Source organism: Vicugna pacos, chromosome 4, assembly GCF_048564905.1.
Source record: "Vicugna pacos chromosome 4, VicPac4, whole genome shotgun sequence".
NCBI classification, from domain to species: domain Eukaryota; kingdom Metazoa; phylum Chordata; class Mammalia; order Artiodactyla; family Camelidae; genus Vicugna; species Vicugna pacos.
In genome coordinates this window covers 59,783,921-59,796,918 of record NC_132990.1, presented here as the reverse complement: position 1 = coordinate 59,796,918, position 12,998 = coordinate 59,783,921, and the positions used below count along the sequence as shown (strand labels likewise).

The 12,998-nt window shown below is 39.3% G+C and overlaps 1 protein-coding gene across 9 annotated transcripts in view; it reads left to right on the top strand.

The window, feature by feature from the left end:
- The window catches only part of LPAR1 (lysophosphatidic acid receptor 1), a 203,486-nt gene that overhangs the window by 107,273 nt on the left and 83,215 nt on the right, over positions 1-12,998 (top strand). The window lies entirely within an intron of this gene.

Genomic DNA, 12,998 nt, shown 5'->3' with positions numbered 1-12,998 from the left:
TACGTTTTAGGCTTTAAAGAGTGCTCTTGGCTGCCTTCCCCTGGGGACCTCTTCCTACCTCATTTAGTCTCCGACACTCTGCATTGGGCTGCCCTTGCATTGTTATAAACATGTGATTTTTTTATATATGTATACACACACACACACACACACACACGTATTATAGTTATTGCTCAGATTTTCTTATAAGCCGGTGTTTTCCATTTAAGGAAAACGCTTTTTCAATATTGTATTTTAAAAATCTGTAAAGTACCATTTTTCTTTATTGTAAGACAGCCTTTCTATTATTATTTTTTTATTGAAGATGTAAATAAATTGCACATATTTAAAATGTACAATTTGATTTGTTTCAATGTGTATGTATACCCTTGAAATCATCACCATGATCAAGATAGTGAACATATCTACCACTGCGCAAATTTTCCCTCGTCCCTTTGAAATCTTTCCTTTCTGTTGCCTTCCCCTCCCCTCATGATCTGCTTTTGGTCACTATAAGTTAGTTTGATGTTTCTGTAGTTTTGTGGAAGTGGAATCATACAGTAGACACTGTGTTTTGTTTGGCTTTTTTCACACAGTGTAATTAGTTTGAGATTGGTACGTGCTGTTGTATCTATGACTAGTTCATCTCTTTTTATTGCTGAACAGTAATTCCATTGTATGGTCATTGCAGCAATTCGTTTATTCATTTATGAGTCAGCACTTGAGCTGTTTCCAGTTTTTGGCTATTAAAGATAAAGCTCCTGTAAACATTTGTGCCCAAGTCTTTGTGTTGACCTGTGCTTTCTTTACTCTTGAGTAAATACCTAGGAGTGAAATAGTTTGATTGGATAGTAAGTGTGTGTTTACCTTTAACCAAAAAACTGCCAAATTCTTTTCCAAACGGATTCCATCTCACGTTCCCACAGCCGTGTGTGAAAGTGGTGGGTCCTTAATAGTCTGACCAGCACTTGGTTTGGTCAATCTTTTTAACGTTGGTTATTCTGTTTGATATGTAGGGGCATTTCATTGTGGTTTTAATTTGAATTTTTCTGATTGTTCTCCTGTGCTTATTTGCTGTTTGTGCTTTATCTTTGGCAAAGTGTCTACATCTTTTGTCCAATTTAAAAAGTGGGTTTGATTTCTTACTGAATTTTGAGATTTTTAAACATATGCTTTGAACATGGGTCCTTTATCAGATACGATTTGAAATTATTTTTACCCAGTTTGTGGCTTGTTGTTTCAATTTACTTAGTGTCTTTTGAAGAGCAGAAGAACTCTTGATGGAGATGTGTTCTTTTATGGATCATGATTTTGATACGTTATCGAAGAAGACTTTGCCTAAGCCAACCCCACAGAGATATTCTCTTATGTTTTCTTCTAGCAGTTTTGTAGTTCTATGTTTTACATTTAGGTCTATGAGCCGTTTAAAGTTGATTTTTTTAATGTGGTTTGAGAGATGAATCAAAGTTGTTTTTGCTTTGCATTCAGATATCAAGTAGTTCCAGCACGATTTGTTGAAAGGGCTCTTCTTTCTCCACATCATGGCCTGTTTACCTTGGTCCAGAGCTAGTTGTCCATGTCAGTGGACATCTACTGACTTTTCTGTTACATCCCATTAATCTAGTTGTCTTTCTTTAGGCCCAGACCACACTGTCTTTATCCTTTATAGCCTTTAATATGTGTGGGGTCAGTAGTGACCACCCCTCTTTCATTTCTGCCATTAATAATTTGTGTCATCTTTCCTTCCTAACCAGTCTGATTAGAGGGTTCGCAATTGTATTGATTTTCTCAAGGAAACAGCCTTTGGGTTTATGGTTCTCTACTTTCTGCTATTATTATATTATTATTATCTGCTATTATCCACTATTTCCTTTTTTGTCTTCTTACTGTGGTTCAATTAGATCATCTTCTTCTAGTTTGTGATGGTGAAAGATGAGGTCATTTATTTGAGACTTCTTTGCTACTATAAATGTTTAATGCCATAATTTTCTTCTTAGGTACTGCTTTAGTGGCACCCCACAATACTGATGTTTTGTTTTTAATACCTTAATTTAATTTGAAACACTCAAAATGTCCATTCAGTTTGAGATACTTTCTAATTTCCTCCCTCTATTTCTTCCTTATTGCATAACGTATTTAGAGAGAGAATAGTCGTCCCCCCTTCCCCGTCCCCGGCACAGCCCCCCAGTTTGGTGATCTTCCAGAAATCTTTCTGTTAGTGATTTCTAATTTAATTCAGCTGTGGTCAGAGACCATCCTTTGTATGACTTGAACCCTTTCAGGTTTATTGGGACTTGCTTTATGGCCCAGGTTCTGATCTGTTTTGGTACTGATTCCTTCCGCACTTGACGAGAATGTGTATTCTCCTGGGGTTGGTTAAGTTTTCTAAAAACGTCAGTCAGAGCAGGTTGATTGATTGCAATTTTCAGATCCGTATTATCCTTATTGATTTTCTGTTGTTTAAATCCTCAGTATCCTTATTGATTTTCTGTTCTGTCAGTTAATTACAGAGGGGTATTGAAATTTTGGCTGTAATTGTGGATTTGTCCAATACTCCTGTCATCAGTTTTCACTTTGTATTGTTGGAAGTTCTCTTATTAGATGCATTAGCTTTTAGGATTGTTACGTCATCTTGATGAATTCAGCCCTTTATCATTATTAAATGACCTTCTTTATCTCTGGTAGTATGTTTTACTCAAAAACTTACTCTGACAGGTATTAATAAAAACACTCTCTCTTTATTTTTAGTGTCCACGTGGCAGATCTTTTTCCTTTTCCTTTTAAACTCTCTGTGTCTTCATATTTAAAGTATGGTTCTTATAGGGAGCAGATAGCTGGGTCTTGCTTTCTTATCCAGTCTGACAATCTCTGCCTTTTAGTTGGGTTCTTTAGACTGCTTACATTGTGTGTGTTTTGTTATGGTCATATTTAAGTCTGACATCTTGCTCATCTTGCTGTTTGCTTATTTGTCCCATCCATTCCTTGTTTCTCACCCTTAATTTTTTTATTTTTGCATTTAGTAGATTTCATGATTTTTTAATCTCCTCCTTGGTATGTTAGCTATAATTCTTTGTTTTGTTTTTAGTGGTTGATTCACCGCTTATAGTAGGCTTTAATTTATTGTAGGTGATAAATTAATTTATTAAGTGATATTTATTGTAAGTGACACTTTTAAGTGATATTACACCTCTTTGTAGTCTAAGAACCTTACAACAATATACTTTTTATCCCTCCTAACCTTTTTTTGCTTACTTTTAGCATTATAATAAACCCCACCATTATTATTTTTGTCAATTATCTTTTTTAACAGCCTTATTTAGAGACAATTCACATATACTTCAACTATTAAGGAGTACCATTCAAAGGTTTTTAAATAGATTCAGAGTTGTACAACTATCACCATAGTGTTAGAACATTTTCTCCACTCCCCTCCAGTGTATTTTTCATTTTATACATTGTATTTTCAGCTCTAGAAATTTGATTTCAGTCTTCTAAAAAGATCTTTTATGTGTCTCCTGTTTGAACATTTTGGAACATAGTTGTAATAAGTGTCTTAATCTATGTATCTATGTCATCTGGGTCAGTTTTGGTTGTATTTCCACTGAGGGACCTTTTTCTCCTCATGTGGGTTATGTTTTCCTGCTTCTTTGAATGACTGGTAATCACTGACTGGATGCCAGACTATGGGAATTTTATCTTGTTGGATGCTGGATATTCTATGTTCCTATGAATATTCTCAAGCTTTTTTCTGGGTCACGGTTAATTACTTGGAAACAATTAGGCATTTTCAGGTCTTGCTTTTCAAATGTGTTAGGTGGGATCAGCTCAGTGTTTAGGATTAATTATTCCTCACCACTGAGGCAGGGTGTTTCTGAGTGCTCTAGCCAACATCCTGTGAAGTATCAAGTTTTCCAGGCTTGCTGGTGGGAACAGAGACTATCCAAATAGATATTACCCCAGCCTCCAACAGTTTCCTCATGTGCATTCTCTGATCTGTTCTCTGTTGAATGAATACACCAGGCAGGTGATTGGGGGGTTGGGGGTGGGGCTGTGGATCTCTGGGATTTTCTGTCTTTCTGGTTCTCTCCTCTGTGGTACTCTGTTCTCTGAGCTCTAGCTGCTTTGAGTTTCTTGGGTTCTCAGATTTGCTTCTTTAACTCAGTAAGTTCCCTGGGTTCTACGTGGATTTCTGCTGTGCCGTGGCTGGACACTTTTGAGGCAGGAAGCTGAGGTAGTCATAGGGTCACCTTGTGCTTTTTTCACTTCTTAAGTGTCATTGTTTGTTGTCTGATGTCCAATGTTTTGTATATTTTATGGTTTCTTTTTTTTTCTTTTTTTTAGACAGGCAGTTATCTGGTCCCTTTTACTCTGTCTTAGCCCTGTATGTTATTTTTCTGTATAAAATTTAAATGCCCACCTCAGGACACAAGACATATATATACATCTAATTTTTCTGTGTCTATGTGTTTCCCAAATGGTAGAGATATATAGGAAAATAATTTCAATACAATTTAATTTTAATTGGCTGTATGAAATTGAATTGCATGTGAACCTAGTTTTAATAACTCAGTTGGCAAGTACTGTGTTATTAGATAGTTTCTACATTTTCCTAGTCATATAAGGTATTGAATTAGGCACCCCTGTAGCAAAATCTTTGCCCTTAATTCTTTTCACAGTATAAATTCCTAGTTGTAGAGTTACCTTCTGATTCAGCATAGTTTTTAGGATCTCGGTAGAAACCATACACGCACACATCCATATTCCAGGAAGATTATAACAGCTACATCTACGCCAGAAATAAATTTGAGTGCCAATACTCCTACCGTGTGGCAAACACACCAGAAAACTCTCTCTTAAGCATCAATTTTTTAATATTGAGGTACAGTGTTAAATCACTCCTCTTCAACTCAGGCCCTCAGAGTTGATTTTGACTTGCTCTCTCAAAGGTACTTAAAGTTGAATCTACTGGAACCTTTAAATGATGGAAGACGCCTCTGTCAACAGAATCCTTCGCTGTTACAAACTGTTATTCTGGGCTGAATACTTTTTCCTATCACAGCTGTAGGCTTCTATTTTCTGGCCAGCTATTTTGACACTTTGCACCTCCCCGCCCCTCATTTGCTCTCTCTCTTTCCCTCTTTCCCTTCCCCTCAAGTCCTTCTATTCTAGGCCATTTGGGAATTACTTCTGATTTTGGAAACATGTACGTGCTCGTAGAAGGAAATATCCCCCACTCCTCCAACAGTGGCTCTGGTTGGAAGAGTCTGGCTCAGCCTGAGGGTTGGGTATAGAAGCTGTCACCTCCCCGTCCTGCAACCTGCGGCCTGTAAACGCCCCCGCGTGGCTCAGAGGCTCTCTCCACGGATGTTCCTCAGTAGAAGTGTATCCACCTTGTGCCTGAGGGTGTTTACTTCCCTGGGTGGAGCTCTTGATTACCACTGGTCTTTGCACTGCTCTGGGCCCCTGTGCAAATGGCTGGGTCGAGGCCTGCAAGATACTAAGATCAGGAGTCTGGACACCGTGGGCCTTGGGTGATGGAAAGAAACAGGGTGTAGTAATCCTGTCTCTTATTCAAAGCGTAATTTTTAAAACTGTCCTCTCTTTCAAAGAGGGTCTTCTCAGACCTTTTAGTTGGCTTCTTTTGCTCTCATCCCTTCTCTTCTTTCTCTTTCCCTTTGCGATTGAACACACTCACGAGTTGGTGTTTTTTGTTTGTTTGTTTGTTTGTTTGTTTTAACTCATAGGATGTGTTTCTCTTTTTGGCCCATTTCTGACCCCTTATTCCTAAACTACAGATTATTTTTTTTTTCCATTTTCTAAGTAACATAATATAAACTAGCTCGAGCTTTAGACTGTAAACAGTATGGCCAGTGTTTCCTTGGCCCTCGTAGTGACCACTGTTCTGAGATTTTTCTGCCAATTACGTTTTACAGTTCCTGGTTACTTTGACAAGTTTCAGGATAGCATCTCCCCCCATCAGGAACACTTTCCAAAAGGGAAGACTGTATGCCTGTCAGTACAGTCTTTGAAATCAGGACGATGAGTTTATTTAAATAATTTGTGCCCAGTTTCTTCAGTCTGTGGAGTACTGAACCCTGAACTGTTAAAAATACATGTGAAATAGTGTAATTGCGGTGTTTGCATTTCTGCAGGCAGTGTGAGCAGGGTGGGCTCACTGTATCCCTTCCTGTGAAGGCATCAGCTGAGTGCCATATGGAAAGAACGGTAGGCTTCTAGGCCAAATGTAAAATACAAGGTCTGATTGAAAAGTTGGAGAAGCAAATGGAAAAACTGATCCTATATGTGGAAAAGGGAAAATTTAGGAGCATAGATTGTCTTCAGCGAATATTGAAGCAAGACCTTGGGCCTGATGCTTTGAAGAAGAGAGGGAAGTTTCTGCCACCACAGGTAAAAAGGTGGTATTTTAAAATAAAGCATAGGGAAGTTATTGTGGCTCTTTAATGCTTTTCTAACTACTTTGTTCTAAATCCGCATGTGAAGCAAATGGCCTCTGGAAGGGGTCACAGCTTCCTCCATCCCAGCTGGACCATTTGCCTCGCTGGATTTACGGGAAGCAGTGGGGAGGGTAGGAAGCTCAGATCAAAAATGTTGCCTCGCTCTTCCTTTATCGGCCATTTTTCCCCCCTTTCTCTTTTGGTTCTTTAAATCGGCCTGAAATTCCTATTTTATCACATTTAGAAATAAAACGGTATTGACTGACTCTCAAGGATGAGGAACTTTTTCATTTTTCTTATGATTTTCTGGAGTTTTTCTCTTAGTTCACTGCAGATTATATGCATTTCAGTCATATAGCGTTTCTTTTAATAGTTCTGACTGCGTTACCTGGTCACCATTATCACAGCTATTATTTGTTTACGTGGATTGACAGGAAGCTCGTGCCCAGGCTCTCCTGAGCACGTTATTTTGATTTGTCACACGACTACCTGCGTTATGTCATCGAGTGGAGATTTCAGGGTGGACTATATCCTGCTTATATTTAACGCGAATGCCTTGTTCTTATGACAGCTTGGCTGAATGCATACTTTTTGAGTCATTCCCTATTAGTGACAAAATCATGAAAGTTGCTTCTGTGTCTTGTCATCTGGTGTGGCCAAGCTGATGACTATGTCCAGCCTAAGTTTTTCCCTTTGATTTGATGTTTCCCACTTCATGTTTTTTTTTTTTAATGGAATTCTTTTAACTCTTGAAGTTTAGTAACTTAACAGACCTGTGTTTCAGTTGTAGGTCATGTTCTTTATATTTTTCCTGGAATGTGGTGAGCTCCTTGATTTAATTTAATATGGTGACGTATAAATGACATGAAACTTACTATCGTAACCATTTGCAAGTTTGGTAGTGCTTGGTATATACACACTGTTGTGAAATAGATCTTCAGATTTCTTTTCATCTTGCAAAAATGAAACTGTCTACCTATTAAACAGCAACTCGTCATCCCCTCCTCCCCGACCCCCTGGCACCCACCCTTGTACATCACTGTCTCTATGAATTTGATTACTGTAGGTACTTAATATAAGTGGAACCTCAAAGTGTTTGTCTTTTTGTTACTGACTTATTTCTCTTCATATAATGTCCTCAGGTTTTGTCCATGTTGTAATATGTGCCAGAATTTCCTTCCCCTTTAAGGCTGAATAATATTCCATTTTATATATACATATATATATATATACATATATATATATATATATATATATATATATTATATACACACTACATTTTGTTTATCCATTCATCTGTCAGTGGACAGTTGGGTTGCTCGACCTTTTTGTCCATTAATGCTACTATGGACATGAGTGTACAGATATCTCTTTGAGATCTTGCTTTCAAATCTTTTGGGTACATATACCCAGAAGGGGAATTGCTGGATAATAATGATAATTTTGTTTTTAATTTTTTAAGGAACTGATTTCTGTAGCAGCTGAACATTCCCACTAGCAGTACATAAAGGTTCAATTTTTCCACGTCCTTGCTTATTTTGTTAGCAATGATTCTAATGGATGGGACGTGTTATCTCATTGTGGTTTTGATTTGCATTTCCCTGATGATTAGTGATGTTGACTGTCTTGTCTTGTGCTCTTTGGCCATTTGACTGTCTTCTTTGGAGAAATGTCTAATCAAGTATTATTTATTTTTATGTTGAGTTGTTTGATTTTGTTGTTGAGTTTCTTTTATATTCTGGAGAGTTAACTCCTTTTTAGATACATGATTTGCAAATTTTCTCCCATTCCATGGTTTGTCTTGTCACTCTTGATTGATTGTGGGGTTTTTTTGCACAGAAATTTAAAATTTTGATTTAGTGTGTTTCATCTATTTTTTTCTTTGCTTGTGCTATAGTGAGTTCTTTAAGCCTAAGAATTTAACAATTTTAAAGAAAAAGTTCACTTTTATTTATTTATTTATTTTTTACTTGTTAAATATCTTCTGTTGCATTTGTTGCTCTCAGGTGTACCAATTCTTCTTATTCCTGAATCTCCACCTTCAGAGCTCCAATTTCTCATCAGTTAGTAACTAGTATTATTAGAAGCTTGTGTGATTTTTCTCAGGCTCGTCTTGGTTTTCTGTAGTGACGTTTCTGCCTGTTGTAGTTTTCAATAAGTTTTTAGTTTCAGCCGTGACATTGTATTTTCCTTTTTTTAAAAAAAAATCAAAGTTATAAATGTTTGTAATTGAAAGTGTCAAATAGCTACGTGGAGCTTGCTGAGAAAAAGGAGTTTTTGTCTCCCTCCCTGCCATTTTACCTTCACCCTTTTCAGTTGTTTTAGCTGCTTCATTTGCTGTTTGCATTGCGTCACTAAGATTTTTGCTTGCACTTTTTGATATGTCAGTTTCAGGTCTTCATAGACTTCCCACGTGGAAGATGGGCCATATGCATTCTCCCCTCCTGTACCTCTTCTTCCTGATATAGCTCATGATTTTGATTAAGCCATTATTCAGTGTTAATGCTATCATCACCGTGTTAATGTTGTTCTCTGTTGAGCCATCCCAAGTTCTGTGATGCCTGAGGTCTGTTGTCTACCCAGAGTCCAGAGGAGAATCTTCCAGTCTCAGGCCTTAGTTAAAAACCTGGCTTCCGATGTTGCTCAGCCCAGGGAGAGGGAAAAAGATAAATACTGAGAAAGACAAGCTATAGCTCTGATCTTCCTCTATCACGTCATCTTGTTGCTCGTCCTTTGAGGTTGAGAGTTTTTTTCTGTTTGGTTTCTGCCAGACGCCAGAGCTCTCTGAAGGATACACAAATTTCAAATCTGAAATTTTTGTCATACTTGATCTAAATATCTCTATTTAAGTATAACACTTTCCTAAAATTTTTAGGATAAATTTTTCGATTCCTGGCTTTAGCGTTGATGACTTCTTTCCTCCCATAGTACTTTTTGTTTATCTGTTCTATTGTGGGAATGGAAGCTTTGAAATCTTCACGCATGTAGGCCCCGCCTGAAGCTCAGGTTTATCTTCTGCTTCACCAATACCATTTTCTGCTCTTTTATTCTGTTTTCTCCTTTGATATCAACTGCCTTCATTCGAGTTCACAATTCACATTTTTTTTGTTAATGCAGACTCATTCATTTATGGCCTCATAGTTTATTAAAGTTCCCTTTTATATAATATATCTATTTTTTTGAGTAACTATTTGCTCCGATTCTAGAGTCCTCCCTTCTCTTCAACGCCATAATCTTTTTCATTTGCCTGATGGATTTGGATCTTTCTGTGTCTTATCCTTAGAGAGGGAAGTCTGTGCATATTCAGTATCAGGTATTGCCAGAGACTGAAATGAGTCACTGTTTGACTCAAGTCCAGATGAAGGAAAAAGGTTAGATTTATAGCTGATTAGTTTGCCAGTTAGAAATTCATCTTCCTATGAGGCCCAAGGAAGGAGCCAGCATCAGCTCCAGAAGTAATCAAAGGGAATACTTGCCTCAGAACCAGAGACCTTTTTGAAGGTATTTGGCGTGGCACTCGGTAATTAGCAAGATCATTGTCCCTTGGCATGGCTGCCCATGTCGGAAGCCAGCTGGTGGTGGGTTTTCCCACATATTTTCTGGGCCCATCATTGTGGCCGCATGCAAATTAGAAGTAAATACAGCCAGAGATTACTTTCTTAGTTGGAGCCAGAGACCCCTTTTAAAGAGTTGAGTGTATTTTTTTTTTTTTTTGAGTTGAGTGTATTTTAAATGTACTCCAGCTCTCCCTGGCCTAGTTCACTCCCGCCGTCATCCCTCTGAGACTGGAATATCATTACAAGTCTTGTGGGGTCTCATTTACTTACATTCTGTCAATTCAGCTGCAGTTTCCCACGAAGGGAATGTTGAACCTTAGTCCTTCTCCAGCTTCCTCTACTGGTTCTTTTCAGTGTATGTTTCTGGAAGTTTCAGCAATAGCGGGGGTCCGCCTGTGGCTTCTCGGGTTGATTCAGGGTATTTCCTGCTCTTACGTTCGGTTGGTTATTTCTCCAGTAGTCCAGCACAGAGGCATGAGCCTAGGTAGCCTTCTTACTTGTAAACTGTATATTACATGTCTGTTTTGAACTACGGGGAGGGATACTGAAGTAATTCATTCCCAGTGACTATAAGGAAGTGGGTGAATGGGCAGGTAAATAAGTGACAAGGCTCATATTTTGCAAGTGAGTGGCAGTAGAGGTGGTTATGTGGTTTCGAGCAGAATGGTGTATAGGTTAGAAGAGATGCCTGGGATGGAGAATGGGGCCAACTGGGGAAGACGTAAGGGGCAGTAGTAATGGCCAAGGGCACCTGGGGCTAACGGAGGCAAACCACAGTGCCGTGTGATTTCCTGTAGCTGGAGCTCAAGCAAGGGAAGTGGAGAGTTAGGCTGCTGGAAGGTTGGAAGAACTACAGGTCAGGTGTCCAGATACTTGAAAGAATTCAAAGAGGGATGAATTTCTTTAAACATTCTGTACAGCTCTGTAGTTGACAGTGTGGGGCCCTGGGAAGGCAGGGGACTGGTCTGTGTAAGGAATCCAGCTTACCTGGCTAGAGGCTGAATGGCATCCTTACTTAGCGTGTCGTCTTCTTTGTCATCATGTCTGTTCCCCCACGATTTGTACAGTTGTGTAAATAGGTTGGGAAGTAAACAGATTTCACAAATGTAATTTTAAGACATCACTCCCTAAGAGAGAGGTTTGACACCCTTTGAGGTAGTCTTGCTCAGCACTTGTATTTTCAGTGAGGTAACCACATGCCATTTTATAAAGGGCTCTGACAGTGTACGAATCGGTTCAACATACACTTTCATGAATCTTCTAGTGTTACACACTGTTCTCTCAGAAGTAAAAATCTCCTTGTCTTAAAAAAAAACGAATAGGTTTAACAAAAGCCTCAAAACTAGATATGTCTTAAAAAATGCTTTAGGGGAAGACAGTTAATTTTCTGTCTTAATTTTCTTCTTTGAACTACAGAACATTTAACCCGTATTATCTACCATGTAGCTCAGGGATAATGTAACGTAAATCAAAACTAAGGACAAATCATTAATGTTGTATATAGATGGGAGCAGCCCAGGGTCCTCTGTTTCAGGGTTTGGGGACATGGTTACTCTGCAGGACATCTGACTTGAATCCTGCTTCCTTCAGCAATACCTGAGATTTTTGCTTAAAAAAAAAAAGAACAAACACCCAAGTGCTTTGTTTGTTAAGTTTTATTCACTTGGAGGGTTAGTCCATGGAAAGGCCCTGGGGTGGGTCCTGGATCGAGTCTCAGCTCCCTCATTTCCTGGTCGTGTGACTGGGAGCGTTGCATAGCCTTTCAAAGCCCCGGGTTTCTCATCTATGACATGAGTTAATATTTGCCGCAAACTGTACGTGAAGTGACTGCACCAGCGCTCAGCATCTAGTAGGTGGTGCCTGTGTCCCGGACGCCCGCCTCTCCCGCTTCTGCTGTCACAGCAGTGACGCAGCATGGCGTCTTTGTCCCTTCCATTTCTACATCCCTTTCCTGGTTGCAGCCTGGGTGCCCCGTGTTCACCTTTTGGGCAACTCTGTGTACTCTAAATATTGAAAGTATTTTAAGGTTACATTATTTAATGACTCAACTTGGCAGGAATGACATTGGACCCACGCACAAGTGTGAGTCTTTAAGAATAGAATCTCACTTGCCTGCTTATTTCGCTTTTTAGCTGTCATGCTATTTATATATTCATCTGTCCACCCCACATATGATAGAGCAAGATGATGTAAATTATAAATGCGTAAGAAGGAAAAATAAAAAAGTAAGGAGGGCCCAAAATGATGCCAGGATCAAGTTCGGTACAAAACCGCGCACCATGGGGCGCTCTGGTTTTCTCAGGGACAGCTCTGCTGTCTGGCAGCCATCAAGCAAGAGGAGAGGCAGCCCGTGTACGTATGCCTTTCTCCTGGGCTGTTATGTAGACTCACAGTGGGATCGACAACAGGTCTCCTCCCCAGCCCCTCCCCAGCCTGGGACTAAGAACATCACTGTCATCTCAGGGTAGCTATGGAATTTTGTGTGGGATGTTAGGCCAAAATGGCTTCATGGCTTTCCTTCTTATTTGTTAATAAAAATAGTCACTCTGACAGGAAATTAGATGTAGGAGGCAGGAAAGTGCCATAGGTCTAAACCACTAAAACCTAAAGTGATTAAAGCCACATTGTGAAGGATAATACACGAAGACAGGACAAAAATCAAAACTGAACATGGAAGTTGCTGCCGTACTTGGGATGTTTCTTAGGAAACAGTTCTTCGGACATTATGTGACTTGTCCAGCATTATCCAGCTGATGGAGAAGCGCACCAGAGGATCTGGGGTCAAAAGACTTGGATTAAATTACGGCCAACCCCGCCACTACTAACTGCTCAAGGCTTAGATCTTGTGATTTACTGTATGAAGAGTATCATTTCCCAATAGTCTAAAAATGATGCTGAGATGTTTCCTCCCTCACATGCGCGGAAGTTTGACTTACGAAGCCCCCTACCGCCCATCGAACCGAATACCTGCCTCACTCTTGTGACCAACTCCTGTCACCTTTGGGTG